The 14,661-nt window shown below is 41.6% G+C and overlaps 11 non-coding genes across 11 annotated transcripts; all 11 read left to right on the plus strand.

Annotated features, from left to right (window-relative positions):
- Window positions 1-1,229: 1,229 nt before the first annotated feature.
- LOC130389845 (5S ribosomal RNA) lies at window positions 1,230-1,348 on the plus strand. Its single transcript, XR_008896631.1, has one exon. It is a non-coding gene; the product is annotated as a 5S ribosomal RNA (ribosomal RNA).
- Window positions 1,349-1,877: 529 nt separating this feature from the next.
- On the plus strand, window positions 1,878-1,996 carry LOC130389837 (5S ribosomal RNA). Its single transcript, XR_008896624.1, has one exon. It is a non-coding gene; the product is annotated as a 5S ribosomal RNA (ribosomal RNA).
- A 529-nt stretch (window positions 1,997-2,525) lies between these two features.
- On the plus strand, window positions 2,526-2,644 carry LOC130389838 (5S ribosomal RNA). Its single transcript, XR_008896625.1, has one exon. It is a non-coding gene; the product is annotated as a 5S ribosomal RNA (ribosomal RNA).
- A 529-nt stretch (window positions 2,645-3,173) lies between these two features.
- LOC130389899 (5S ribosomal RNA) lies at window positions 3,174-3,292 on the plus strand. Its single transcript, XR_008896678.1, has one exon. It is a non-coding gene; the product is annotated as a 5S ribosomal RNA (ribosomal RNA).
- Window positions 3,293-3,821: 529 nt separating this feature from the next.
- On the plus strand, window positions 3,822-3,940 carry LOC130389911 (5S ribosomal RNA). Its single transcript, XR_008896689.1, has one exon. It is a non-coding gene; the product is annotated as a 5S ribosomal RNA (ribosomal RNA).
- Window positions 3,941-4,469: 529 nt separating this feature from the next.
- On the plus strand, window positions 4,470-4,588 carry LOC130389922 (5S ribosomal RNA). Its single transcript, XR_008896700.1, has one exon. It is a non-coding gene; the product is annotated as a 5S ribosomal RNA (ribosomal RNA).
- Window positions 4,589-7,664: 3,076 nt separating this feature from the next.
- Window positions 7,665-7,783, plus strand: LOC130389850 (5S ribosomal RNA). Its single transcript, XR_008896636.1, has one exon. It is a non-coding gene; the product is annotated as a 5S ribosomal RNA (ribosomal RNA).
- A 4,795-nt stretch (window positions 7,784-12,578) lies between these two features.
- On the plus strand, window positions 12,579-12,697 carry LOC130389846 (5S ribosomal RNA). Its single transcript, XR_008896632.1, has one exon. It is a non-coding gene; the product is annotated as a 5S ribosomal RNA (ribosomal RNA).
- A 527-nt stretch (window positions 12,698-13,224) lies between these two features.
- LOC130389844 (5S ribosomal RNA) lies at window positions 13,225-13,343 on the plus strand. The gene has a single exon (XR_008896630.1). It is a non-coding gene; the product is annotated as a 5S ribosomal RNA (ribosomal RNA).
- A 529-nt stretch (window positions 13,344-13,872) lies between these two features.
- Window positions 13,873-13,991, plus strand: LOC130389847 (5S ribosomal RNA). Its single transcript, XR_008896633.1, has one exon. It is a non-coding gene; the product is annotated as a 5S ribosomal RNA (ribosomal RNA).
- Window positions 13,992-14,520: 529 nt separating this feature from the next.
- On the plus strand, window positions 14,521-14,638 carry LOC130389859 (5S ribosomal RNA). The gene has a single exon (XR_008896645.1). It is a non-coding gene; the product is annotated as a 5S ribosomal RNA (ribosomal RNA).
- Window positions 14,639-14,661: the final 23 nt, after the last annotated feature.

Raw genomic sequence — 14,661 nt, forward strand, 5'->3', positions numbered from 1 at the left:
TGTTTATCTCTCCCTTTTCTACTTTTCCTCTTCTTCCTCTAATCCTACCCCTCATATCTCACTCACATAAGCTACACATATATACACATGAAAAAATATATAGATAATTAATTTACTCACCTGGATGAGTCCCATGCAACAAAACTGAAGGAGACCTTTATCCAGAAACCCACCATCAAAGAAACCGTTGTCTCTGAGGTCTGCAAACAAAGTTAACCAGAACTCCACGCACTCCCTACGGAGAAAACCCCACCAATATTCAATCCTCTGATTGGCGGTGCTGGCTCCCTCCAAGTAACTGTCAATGGTGCAGTCTGGCTGGATGGGGACGAGGAAACGCTGAAAGCCTCTGACGTAGCCATTTTCAGTTCCAAGATCGCCGCGCACAACTCTGGGACAGCCACCCAAACGCTGCACTGCTTCTATGTAATACCCTCCGATCAACTTTGGGTCACTGCTTGTCGTGTAAGCATTGAGCCAAATCATTTTCCTTGAGAAGCCATCAATACTTCCATTGATACAAATGCCATATGGCTTAAGTTTATCATAAGAGTCAATGTGCCATATGAAGTTCGGCCCTTTAGAGAAGTAGTTTCGTCGTCTGAGACGTCTCGCTAGCCTTCTTGACACTCCTCTTGGATCGAGCTCTTTTAACAACAACCGCACATCCTCTTTCCTCACACGCAGTCCATGCTCCCTGCATTTAGCGTACATCCATCGGTACCCGTGAAGCTGTCCGGAGTACTGCAGTTGGTGGCTAATAAAATCAACCAGGACCGACAGGTCAGAGTATGCCTTGCGGCGAGAGTGTCCCCTATCTCACAGTATCCTCTTGAGATGTCTCTCACTTATCTGGAAAGCGTGCCTACTGGCAAGTATGGCTTGGATGTCCGAATATTTGAGGCCAAGCTCAAAATAAACATCGATGAATCTCCCGAACTCCATCGTTGTGGTTGGTTTTCCTCTGACCCGGAAGTTAAATTCTGACCCGGAAGTTGGTTTGCGATATCTCGCAAAGTCTTTTGCGAGATCTCGCAAAGTCTTTTGCGATATCTCGCTAAGTCTTTTGCGATATCTCGCAAAACCTTTTGCGAGATCTCGCAAACCAAATTTTTTTTTTTTTTTTCAACCAATTTTTTTTTTTTCCTCCATGTCCCTTGGGGGGCTCCGTAGCTTTCACACTCCTTATGTGCTACTGTATAAAACCTGGTTTTGCGCCTGCACTAATTTCTTACGGCCATACCACCCTGAACACGCCCGATCTCGTCTGATCTCGGAAGCTAAGCAGGGTCGGGCCTGGTTAATACTTGGATGGGAGACCGCCTGGGAATACCAGGTGCTGTAAGCTTTTTCTTTTTCAACTCGAGCTCATTGACTCCGTGGCCTACCGTGGCGTACCGTGACCTGATGTTTACTGCCAACCGCTTTGGAGGATTTAAGCAACATACAAAAACTGACAACGTCTCTCAAAACTATTTTTGTGAAACATGAGGACAGTATAGTGATACTGCCAGCAGGGAGCACCAGAGAGCTGAACCGACAGTTGTACATTTCTTAAACTTTCACCAACACAAACACGCACGCTCACTTCAGATCATGGGAGGACGTCAAAAAATCACCACCCATTCTCTGACACTTTAACCGTTAACCTTGGTTCAAACATTTAACATCACCCGCACACGCAGTGTATTTCAGATAATTAATGAATTCAGATGTCACAATGATCGTTTACATGGATAAGGAGTCCTACTGAATCAATTACTGCCGTTTATATCTAACTAATGATTGTTTTTGTAAAAGTGTAACGTCGAGCCTCAGCAGCTTTCTCACTCCTTATGTGCTACTGTATGAAACCTGGTTTTGCGCCTGCACTAATTGCTTACGGCCATACCACCCTGAACACGCCCGATCTCGTCTGATCTCGAAAGCTAAGCAGGGTCGGGCCTGGTTAGTACTTGGATGGGAGACCGCCTGGGAATACCAGGTGCTGTAAGCTTTTTCTTTTTAAACTCGAGCTCATTGCCTCCGTGGCCTACCGTGGCGTACCGTGACCTGATGTTTACTGCCAACCGCTTTGGAGGATTTAAGCAACATACAAAAACTGACAACGTCTCTCAAAACTATTTTTGTGAAACATGAGGACAGTATAGTGATACTGCCAGCAGGGAGCACCAGAGAGCTGAAACGACAGTTGTACATTTCTTAAACTTTCACCAACACAAACACGCACGCTCACTTCAGATCATGGGAGGACGTCAAAAAATCACCACCCATTCTCTGACACTTTAACCGTTAACCTTGGTTCAAACATTTAACATCACACGCACACGCAGTGTATTTCAGATAATTAATGAATTCAGATGTCACAATGATCGTTTACATGGATAAGGAGTCCTACTGAATCAATTACTGCCGTTTATATCTAACTAATGATTGTTTTTGTAAAAGTGTAACGTCGAGCCTCAGCAGCTTTCACACTCCTTATGTGCTACTGTATAAAACCTGGTTTTGCGCCTGCACTAATTGCTTACGGCCATACCACCCTGAACACGCCCGATCTCGTCTGATCTCGGAAGCTAAGCAGGGTCGGGCCTGGTTAATACTTGGATGGGAGACCGCCTGGGAATACCAGGTGCTGTAAGCTTTTTCTTTTTCAACTCGAGCTCATTGACTCCGTGGCCTACCGTGGCGTACCGTGACCTGATGTTTACTGCCAACCGCTTTGGAGGATTTAAGCAACATACAAAAACTGACAACGTCTCTCAAAACTATTTTTGTGAAACATGAGGACAGTATAGTGATACTGCCAGCAGGGAGCACCAGAGAGCTGAACCGACAGTTGTACATTTCTTAAACTTTCACCAACACAAACACGCACGCTCACTTCAGATCATGGGAGGACGTCAAAAAATCACCACCCATTCTCTGACACTTTAACCGTTAACCTTGGTTCAAACATTTAACATCACACGCACACGCAGTGTATTTCAGATAATTAATGAATTCAGATGTCACAATGATCGTTTACATGGATAAGGAGTCCTACTGAATCAATTACTGCCGTTTATATCTAACTAATGATTGTTTTTGTAAAAGTGTAACGTCGAGCCTCAGCAGCTTTCTCACTCCTTATGTGCTACTGTATAAAACCTGGTTTTGCGCCTGCACTAATTGCTTACGGCCATACCACCCTGAACACGCCCGATCTCGTCTGATCTCGGAAGCTAAGCAGGGTCGGGCCTGGTTAGTACTTGGATGGGAGACCGCCTGGGAATACCAGGTGCTGTAAGCTTTTTCTTTTTCAACTCGAGCTCATTGACTCCGTGGCCTACCGTGGCGTACCGTGACCTGATGTTTACTGCCAACCGCTTTGGAGGATTTAAGCAACATACAAAAACTGACAACGTCTCTCAAAACTATTTTTGTGAAACATGAGGACAGTATAGTGATACTGCCAGCAGGGAGCACCAGAGAGCTGAACCGACAGTTGTACATTTCTTAAACTTTCACCAACACAAACACGCACGCTCACTTCAGATCATGGGAGGACGTCAAAAAATCACCACCCATTCTCTGACACTTTAACCGTTAACCTTGGTTCAAACATTTAACATCACACGCACACGCAGTGTATTTCAGATAATTAATGAATTCAGATGTCACAATGATCGTTTACATGGATAAGGAGTCCTACTGAATCAATTACTGCCGTTTATATCTAACTAATGATTGTTTTTGTAAAAGTGTAACGTCGAGCCTCAGCAGCTTTCTCACTCCTTATGTGCTACTGTATAAAACCTGGTTTTGCGCCTGCACTAATTGCTTACGGCCATACCACCCTGAACACGCCCGATCTCGTCTGATCTCGGAAGCTAAGCAGGGTCGGGCCTGGTTAGTACTTGGATGGGAGACCGCCTGGGAATACCAGGTGCTGTAAGCTTTTTCTTTTTCAACTCGAGCTCATTGACTCCGTGGCCTACCGTGGCGTACCGTGACCTGATGTTTACTGCCAACCGCTTTGGAGGATTTAAGCAACATACAAAAACTGACAACGTCTCTCAAAACTATTTTTGTGAAACATGAGGACAGTATAGTGATACTGCCAGCAGGGAGCACCAGAGAGCTGAACCGACAGTTGTACATTTCTTAAACTTTCACCAACACAAACACGCACGCTCACTTCAGATCATGGGAGGACGTCAAAAAATCACCACCCATTCTCTGACACTTTAACCGTTAACCTTGGTTCAAACATTTAACATCACACGCACACGCAGTGTATTTCAGATAATTAATGAATTCAGATGTCACAATGATCGTTTACATGGATAAGGAGTCCTACTGAATCAATTACTGCCGTTTATATCTAACTAATGATTGTTTTTGTAAAAGTGTAACGTCGAGCCTCAGCAGCTTTCTCACTCCTTATGTGCTACTGTATAAAACCTGGTTTTGCGCCTGCACTAATGGCTTACGGCCATACCACCCTGAACACGCCCGATCTCGTCTGATCTCGGAAGCTAAGCAGGGTCGGGCCTGGTTAGTACTTGGATGGGAGACCGCCTGGGAATACCAGGTGCTGTAAGCTTTTTCTTTTTCAACTCGAGCTCATTGCCTCCGTGGCCTACCGTGGCGTACCGTGACCTGATGTTTACTGCCAACCGCTTTGGAGGATTTAAGCAACATACAAAAACTGACAACGTCTCTCAAAACTATTTTTGTGAAACATGAGGACAGTATAGTGATACTGCCAGCAGGGAGCACCAGAGAGCTGAAACGACAGTTGTACATTTCTTAAACTTTCACCAACACAAACACGCACGCTCACTTCAGTGCCCTATACCACGAAGCTCGCTGAACATACCCAGGCTTTCTTGGGAAAACCTGGCTCGACAGAGCCGCAACTCGCAATCAGAGTTAAATGGTACCACGAAGCTCACTTTAGATTCAATTAGTTGAACCAGGTTTTCCGCTTTAGGTTCAGTGCGCGTTCACGTGAAAGGGGCGTTTTTTGCGTCATTTTTCTCACCTTTACGATACATCAAGCAGTCTATATGAGTATAAGTGAAAAGATTCTGCAAATTGTCTGTAAAATAACTATGCCAAATGCAGAATTGTTCGCCATTAATCCAAATAGAATGATGATGATTTAAAAATGCATAAGCAACGTCCATCCTGCCTTATTCTATCATTTAGGGAATTCACTTTAAATACACCCTATTTAAGAAATGTATCGCATGTTTTCGACCTCTGAGTGGTAGCGGCTGTAGCGTAGTGGATTAGTATAAGACCCGAACGCCAGCGACCGGGGTTCAAATTCGCCGGTCTCTCATCATGCATTTTACCCCCATAGATGTGGTGCCAGCACGGCCTTGAAAATATGGGTTCAAGTTCGAAATAATCACAAAAATATAATTCCATAAGCTTTAGTGAATAAGTATTCCATATGCATTAGAATTAGGACTTTTTAAGCTTCACATAAATTCTCGTCACTTGGGAGTCGAACCTCCCGCGCAGAAATTCAAGACTGACGCGCTACCTCCACTCTAGCATTCTGTCACTGAAACACAATGCGCAACAGTAATCATTGTCTACATAAGGTCCAAAAGGACGATCAAATAACGAACACCCTCTGATGAGAATCTGTATCTCTCATGAAGAACCCCAATTTCGTTGTTTGCACAATGACAATAAAGTCTGAAATCTGAATATCGTCAGACAATGCCAAGGGATCGGTTTTGTCCCGTAAAACCCTGTCTCCGGAGAGACGCCTGTACGAGAAGTGCGCCGGGGTCCACGGGAACACCCACAAATGGTGACGCCATTGTCAGAGGAGGGGCTAGGAAGCTGCGCACGCCGATTTAAGTAGCCGATCTCCGGCTAGACTAAGCCGAAAAACTGCTCCCGACCAGGTTTGGTTGCGAGCATAAGTCACCATGGTGATACAGCGACGCTAAAAGAGATCGACTTTCGTGGTACAACTAACCCAGGCTTGGAGCTCAACATACCTCGCTAACCCTCTAAGCGAGCTTCGTGGTACAGGGCCCAGGGGTCTCATTTATAACCGTTGCGTACGCACAAAACGGGCCTAAAAGTTGCGTACGTGACTTTCCACGCCAAGGTTGTGATCTATAAAAAACCAACTTGACGGGAAAATGTGCGCAGCCCTAAGCAAACTCTGACCCATGCGTACGCATGGTTTGGAGGAAAAGGAGGATTGGCGACACAGATGGTGTGGTGGTGAACTGAAGTCAGACCGAAGAATTGTAGAGTGAGAAGAACGATTATGTTTTATCATCGCCATTCATACATTTAATTTCAACCCGTATCATGCGTTAAATCCTAATCAGAATAATTTAAGTCAACTGCGTTATTTCTCAGTTATAACTCCAGAAACATCTCCTTAGAATATAAATAAAATAAAAATCTCTATATTTAATCCCGTCACTCCATACTGTCCACTGACGGCGCGACTGCATGGAATAAAGCATCTGTCCAACATGTGTCAACAACATCATATTTTTATGTGACACTGTAAACACATAATCAAATGTCAATCAAGTCAATTAAAAAGTGTGGAAAACCAAGCGACACTCCTCATCACAATCGTTGTCCGCTACTCTTGATGCTTTTCATGACAAATCAGGCATTAAAAAGGGGTTATGTTCAAGAAGATTACAAACTGATTATCCAAGGTGTTCTCGGTCAGTCTTATTACCGTAACCCAATAAATACAGAGGTGAGCGTCGTGGTAATGCTGCACCATATGGCACTTCTGGCGGACCATGCAAATGGAAGGATTCGGAGGGAGAGGGTATATAGGGACCATAACGATTTATTAGTAGGCTACATAAAAATATGTAACTCTTATGTCTTTTTTAATTCTGGGACTGTGCGCTCCGTGCTACTGACAGAGTTCACTGCTGCAGCAACATGTTGCCACTCACTCTGCTTTTTGTTGTTGGGGATCCCAATCCCGTGACCGCCGAACAAAACTACCTTTCGGACCTACATCTCACCCACAAGTGTCTCCACTTCAACCTCCGTGAAATTTCGCTTTTCTCAGTACTTCTGCCATTGTTTCCAACAAGACATAATACCGGCATCTGAGTCTGTTTTATATGCAGATCGCATTCACGAGGTCATTTGCATTGACCATTTATGGTTAAAAAGGGGCGTGTAGAGGGCGGAACGTGAAGCTGATTCAGCTGCGCACAATTGTAGTCAGTATGTGATTTATAAAGCGAAGATTGCGTACATGTGTGCGTACGCAGTGTTTTATAAATCCGAATATTTTTAGGCGCACGCAAAACTTGGCTTCTGGGCGTACGCACATTTTTAGTAACGATCCCACGCACAGTTTTATAAATGAGACCCCAGATCATGGGAGGACGTCAACAAATCACCACCCATTCTCTGACACTTTAACCGTTAACCTTGGTTCAAACATTTAACATCACACGCACACGCAGTGTATTTCAGATAATTAATGAATTCAGATGTCACAATGATCGTTTACATGGATAAGGAGTCCTACTGAATCAATTACTGCCGTTTATATCTAACTAATGATTGTTTTTGTAAGAGTGTAACGTCGAGCCTCAGCAGCTTTCTCACTCCTTATGTGCTACTGTATAAAACCTGGTTTTGCGCCTGCACTAATTGCTTACGGCTATACCACCCTGAACACGCCCGTTCTCGTCTGATCTCGGAAGCTAAGCAGGGTCGGGCCTGGTTAGTACTTGGATGGGAGACCGCCTGGGAATACCAGGTGCTGTAAGTTTTTCTTTTTCAACTCGAGCTCATTGACTCCGTGGCGTACCGTGACCTGATGTGTACTGCCAACCGCTTTGGAGGATTTAAGCAACATACAAAAACTGACAACGTCTCTCAAAACTGTTTTTGTGAAACATGAGGACAGAGCTGCGCTCCAAGCTGAGGAGAAAAGGAGGAAGAGGGAGGAAAGAAGGACAAAATGAAGGTTGGGAATGAAACCGTAATTATGTGTTTAATGTTAAGCTTGATTTCATTCAACACAAATGGGCTAAGGAATCAAAGCAAATTTGGAAAACTATTAATTAAATGTAAAAATAATGACATGTTATGTCTGCAAGAAACGAACTGGACAGACCATATCATGAAAGATATAAAAACGAAATGGACAGACATTATGTATGCAAACCATGGTACGGATAAATCATGTGGGGTAGCAATCCTGATAAAAAATAATACTGTAGAAAACCTCAAAGAAATCTACAAAGATAAAAAAGGAAGAGTCATAATCATAGAATTTAAATACAAAAAGATAGAGTACAGAATAATTAATATATATGCACCAAATATAGAAGCAGACAGGAAGGCTTTTTTTTTGGATTTAGGAAAATGGTGTGTGGGAAACTGTATAATAGTGGGAGATTTTAATTTAAAAAGTACAAGGTTGGATATGGCAAGAGGGAAGGAATTTAAAAATGATGCTTCAAGAAAGGTTTTTCTGAAAACAATGGAGGAAAAACAATTAATTGATGTATGGAGAAACGAAAACCCAAACAGGAGAGAGTACTCAAGAAGGCAAATGGTAATGGGGGAATTAAAACAAAGCCGAATAGACTTGTGTATAGCACATCAGACAATGGTTAAATTTATAAAAAATATGATGTATAAATTCACATCATTCAGTGACCATGCAATCCTGTCAATAGAGGTTGGTACTGGGATAGAGAGAAGGGGAGGAGGAGTGTGGTGCCTAAACAGTACTCTCCTAGAGGAAGAGGGATATAGAAATAAAATAGTGGCCTGCATAGAGAATGGAAGAAAGAACATGGACATGTGTAGAAACAAGGGATTATGGTGGGAAAGACTGAAGCAAAAGATAAGGACAATAAGTATTAGATATGCAAAGGTCCGGGCTTTTATCGAAAGAGAGAAAATAAAATGTTTGAAGGATGAGCTGGCAGAAGAGGCAGAAAGAATTGATAAGGATCCAAAACATAGCATAGAAAAATACATAAAGGTGAAATCCAAACTGGACGTTTATGAACAGAATAAATGTATGGGGGCAATAACAAGGAGTAGGGAGAAATATGCGATGAAGGGGGAGAGATGCACAGGCTATTTTTTGGGATTAGAAAAAAGGAAACAGGAAAGGGTATATATTGAAGAGTTAGAAAATGAAAATGGAGAGATAATAAATGATTTTGTAGACATTATTGGAAATGTTGGGACATTTTATAAAAATCTATACAAAAAAGGAAATGCAAAGAAGGAAGATATAAATACAGTATTAGGTAATATTAATAAAACGATAACAAATGATGAGAAAAGTATGTGTGATGACAACATCAAAGACATAGAAATAAAGGAAGCAATAATGTCATTAAATACCAATAAAAGTCCGGGAACAGATGGCCTTACAAGTGAATTTTATAAAACATTTATAGACGATCTGCTACCAATTTTAAACATACTTTATGCAGAGATGGAGAAGGAGCAGGAGATACCAGAGTCGCTGGCAACAGGACTAATAACGATCATATATAAAAATAAGGGAAGCAAAAGAAAACTGGAAAACTATAGACCGCTAACTGTACTAAACACGGATTACAAGATCTTAACAAAGGTATTAGCAAACAGAATAAAAACAGCAGCACCAACAATCATAGCACCAACACAGGCGTATGGGATACCAGGGAGGGACATATCGGACATTATTTGCACAATAAGGGACACAATCGAATGCATGGGGAAGGATGGTGGAATTATTTTAAGTATGGACCTTAATAAAGCCTTCGATAGGGTTGAGCATAGTTTTTTATTTTGCACATTAGAAAAATTTGGTTTTGGGCAAAGAATAATCAACTGGATTAAATTATTGTACAAAAATGCAAGGAGTAGGATAAAAATAAATGGAGCTATAACAGATCCTTTTCCATTGGAAAGATCTGTGAGGCAAGGGTGCCCGCTATCGGCAGTACTTTACAGCTTAACTGCAGAAAGTCTCGCGGAAATGATAAAGAAGGATAAGGAAATAGAGGGGATAAAATTGCCAAATGGGGGTGAAAGCAAAATACAGCAATATGCTGATGACACCACATGTATGGTAAAAAATATGAATAGCGTGAAAAGGATAATGGGAAAAATGGAAATATATGGGAGAGCAGCAGGGGCTAAAGTAAATATAGACAAAACTGAAATAATGTACGTCGGAAATATAAACCAAAATGATTGTAACATACCTTTTAGAGTTTCAAATGATTATATGAAAATATTGGGGATAAATATGGGAGTGAAAGAAAAGGAGGCGAGAGATGAGACATGGAATGGGGTAATAAATAAAGTGAAAAACACATTAAATGCGTGGAAGCCGAGGAGATTGAAATTAAAGGGGAAGGTTTTAGTGGTAAATGCATTAATACTATCCCAGATTGTCTATGCCTTGACTGTGATAGACATGCCAGAGTGGGTGCACAAAGAGCTAAACGGCACAATTACAAATTACATTTGGGATGGGAAACTGGCAAGAATAGCACAAAAGACACTGATAGGGAAATATGAAGAAGGAGGATTGAAATTGGTGGACTTGAATATTAAGAAAAAAACAATACGAATAAAAACTGTTAAAAAGTATCTGTATGATAGGGTTGATTATGGATGGAAAAATGTTTTTAAGGAATATTTATATAAAAATGGAAGATGTGAAGAAAACGGTCTAATAATGATAATGAAAAACTCCATGTATGAGAAAGTGCCTAGATATTATAAAGAGGTGTTTGATGCATGGGGGAAATACAGAATAAACATTAAATATGAATGCACAAAATACAGTCAGGTAATAAATCAACCAATATGGTGTAACCCATTGATAAAAATGAACAATAACATGTTATGGGATAAAAAAATATTTTATTCTGGACTAACACAAATAAAACATTGCCTATATGAATTCATACCTGGGTTTCTAAGATACCAGGCTATAATAGACACAGTTAAGGAGTATGATGAAGAAATGAACGAAACCACTACTGTAAATATGTACGATAAAATAAAAGAAAGCATACCAATAGATTGGGTGAGGCAAATAGAAAATAACGTGGTTATAGAAAGGAAAATAACGTTCCCCGAGTTATATATAGAAAATAATGGGGAAAAAAGGCCACTAAGGGATTCAAAGGTAAAGGACTACTACAAAGCGCTGATCCAAAAGGAATTTAAGGAACCTGCATCGGAAAAGGTTTGGGAAAAGGTGTTCCCAGGTATGGAAGGAAATCAAATATGGAAGCAGTGGAATGTAAGCAAAAATAGTATAGAATGTCAGGATCATGATTTTAAATTACGGCACAACAGACTGTACACAAATGTGGTGATACACCAAATAAATAAGGATGTAAGAAGGGAGTGCGATATATGCAAAACTGATCCGGAGACATTAATGCATTTGTATTATGAGTGTGACAAATTGAAGATCTTTTTCATGAAGCTAAAGGAATTCTTGCAGGAGAACTGGGGGAAGCAGTATTTTGAGGAGTATGGGAAAAGAAGGAGAAAGTAAACATAAATATGATAAACTATGTACTAAGTCATGCTAGATATGCTGTATGGCTAAGAAGGAATCTAGCGCATTTTGAACAAAAAATAATATCTGTCTGGGCCTACTTTGTATCAGGGTTGAAAAAAGACATAAGTTTAATTTTTAAGTATGAAAAGGAAGAATTTCAACATTTTGTTAATGGATGCAGTTTCATTTCTGTCAATGACAAAGGGAAACTGATGTATAAGATTGAATAATGCATGGCAGGAGGACCTATTTGTTGAAATGCTGATGTTATTGTTTACTTTTATTTTATTTATTTTGTGATTTTACATTTGAATTCAAGTATATGTTTTTTCCCCTCTGTGTAGATTACGCTTGTATGTAAAATCTGATTTATTTTTATAATAAAAAAAAACAAAAAAAAAACACGCCCGATCTCGTCTGATCTCGGAAGCTAAGCAGGGTCGGGCCTGGTTAGTACTTGGATGGGAGACCGCCTGGGAATACCAGGTGCTGTAAGCAATTTCTTTTTCAACTCGAGCTCATTGACTCCAAGGCCTACCGTGGCGTACCGTGACCTGATGTTTACTGCCAACCGCTTTGGAGGATTTAAGCAACATACAAAAACTGACAACGTCTCTCAAAACTATTTTTGTGAAACATGAGGACAGTATAGTGATACTGCCAGCAGGGAGCACCAGAGAGCTGAACCGACAGTTGTACATTTCTTAAACTTTCACCAACACAAACACGCACGCTCACTTCAGATCATGGGAGGACGTCAAAAAATCACCACCCATTCTCTGACACTTTAACCGTTAACCTTGGTTCAAACATTTAACATCACACGCTCACGCAGTGTATTTCAGATAATTAATGAATTCAGATGTCACAATGATCGTTTACATGGATAAGGAGTCCTACTGAATCAATTACTGCCGTTTATATCTAACTAATGATTGTTTTTGTAAAAGTGTAACGTCGAGCCTCAGCAGCTTTCTCACTCCTTATGTGCTACTGTATAAAACCTGGTTTTGCGCCTGAACTAATTGATTACGGCCATACCACCCTGAACACGCCCGATCTCGTCTGATCTCGGAAGCTAAGCAGGGTCGGGCCTGGTTAGTACTTGGATGGGAGACCGCCTGGGAATACCAGGTGCTGTAAGATTTTCTTTTTCAACTCGAGCTCATTACTCCGTGGCCTACCGTGGCGTACCGTGACCTGATGTTTACTGCCAACCGCTTTGGAGGATTTAAGAAACATACAAAAACTGACAACGTCTCTCAAAACTATTTTTGTGAAACATGAGGACAGTATAGTGATACTGCCAGCAGGGAGCACCAGAGAGCTGAACCGACAGTTGTACATTTCTTAAACTTTCACCAACACAAACACGCACGCTCACTTCAGATCATGGGAGGACGTCAAAAAATCACCACCCATTCTCTGACACTTTAACCGTTAACCTTGGTTCAAACATTTAACATCACACGCACACGCAGTGTATTTCAGATAATTAATGAATTCAGATGTCACAATGATCGTTTACATGGATAAGGAGTCCTACTGAATCAATTACTGCCGTTTATATCTAACTAATGATTGTTTTTGTAAGAGTGTAACGTCGAGCCTCAGCAGCTTTCTCACTCCTTATGTGCTACTGTATAAAACCTGGTTTTGCGCCTGCACTAATTGCTTACGGCCATACCACCCTGAACACGCCAGATCTCGTCTGATCTCGGAAGCTAAGCAGGGTCGGGCCTGGTTAGTACTTGGATGGGAGACCGTCTGGGAATACCAGGTGCTGTAAGCATTTTCTTTTTCAACTCGAGCTCATTGACTCCGTGGCCTACCGTGGCGTACCGTGACCTGATGTTTACTGCCAACCGCTTTGGAGGATTTAAGCAACATACAAAAACTGACAACGTCTCTCAAAACTATTTTTGTGAAACATGAGGACAGTATAGTGATACTGCCAGCAGGGAGCACCAGAGAGCTGAACCGACAGTTGTACATTTCTTAAACTTTCACCAACACAAACACGCACGCTCACTTCAGATCATGGGAGGACGTCAAAAAATCACCACCCATTCTCTGACACTTTAACCGTTAACCTTGGTTCAAACATTTAACATCACACGCACACGCAGTGTATTTCAGATAATTAATGAATTCAGATGTCACAATGATCGTTTACATGGATAAGGAGTCCTACTGAATCAATTACTGCCGTTTATATCTAACTAATGATTGTTTTTGTAAAAGTGTAACGTCAAGCCTCAGCAGCTTTCTCACTCCTTATGTGCTACTGTATAAAACCTGGTTTTGCGCCTGCACTAATTGCTTACGGCCATACCACCCTGAACACGCCAGATCTCGTCTGATCTCGGAAGCTAAGCAGGGTCGGGCCTGGTTAGTACTTGGATGGGAGACCGCCTGGGAATACCAGGTGCTGTAATCTTTTTCTTTTTCAACTCGAGCTCATTGACTCCGTGGCCTACCGTGGCGTACCGTGACCTGATGTTTACTGCCAACCGCTTTGGAGGATTTAAGCAACATACAAAAACTGACAACGTCTCTCAAAACTATTTTTGTGAAACATGAGGACAGTATAGTGATACTGCCAGCAGGGAGCACCAGAGAGCTGAAACGACAGTTGTACATTTCTTAAACTTTCACCAACACAAACACGCACGCTCACTTCAGATCATGGGAGGACGTCAAAAAATCACCACCCATTCTCTGACACTTTAACCGTTAACCTTGGTTCAAACATTTAACATCACACGCACACGCAGTGTATTTCAGATAATTAATGAATTCAGATGTCACAATGATCGTTTACATGGATAAGGAGTCCTACTGAATCAATTACTGCCGTTTATATCTAACTAATGATAGTATTTGTAAAAGTGTAACGTCGAGCCTCAGCAGCTTTCTCACTCCTTATGTGCTACTGTATAAAACCTGGTTTTGCGCCTGCACTAATTGCTTTCGGCCATACCACCCTGAACACGCCCGATCTCGTCTGATCTCGGAAGCTAGCAGGGTCGGGCCTGGTTAGTACTTGGATGGGAGACCGCCTGGGAATACCAGGTGCTGTAAGCTTTTTCTTTTTCAACTCGAGCTCA

This window comes from Gadus chalcogrammus, chromosome 9 (genome assembly GCF_026213295.1).
Source record: "Gadus chalcogrammus isolate NIFS_2021 chromosome 9, NIFS_Gcha_1.0, whole genome shotgun sequence".
NCBI classification, from domain to species: Eukaryota; Metazoa; Chordata; class Actinopteri; order Gadiformes; family Gadidae; genus Gadus; species Gadus chalcogrammus.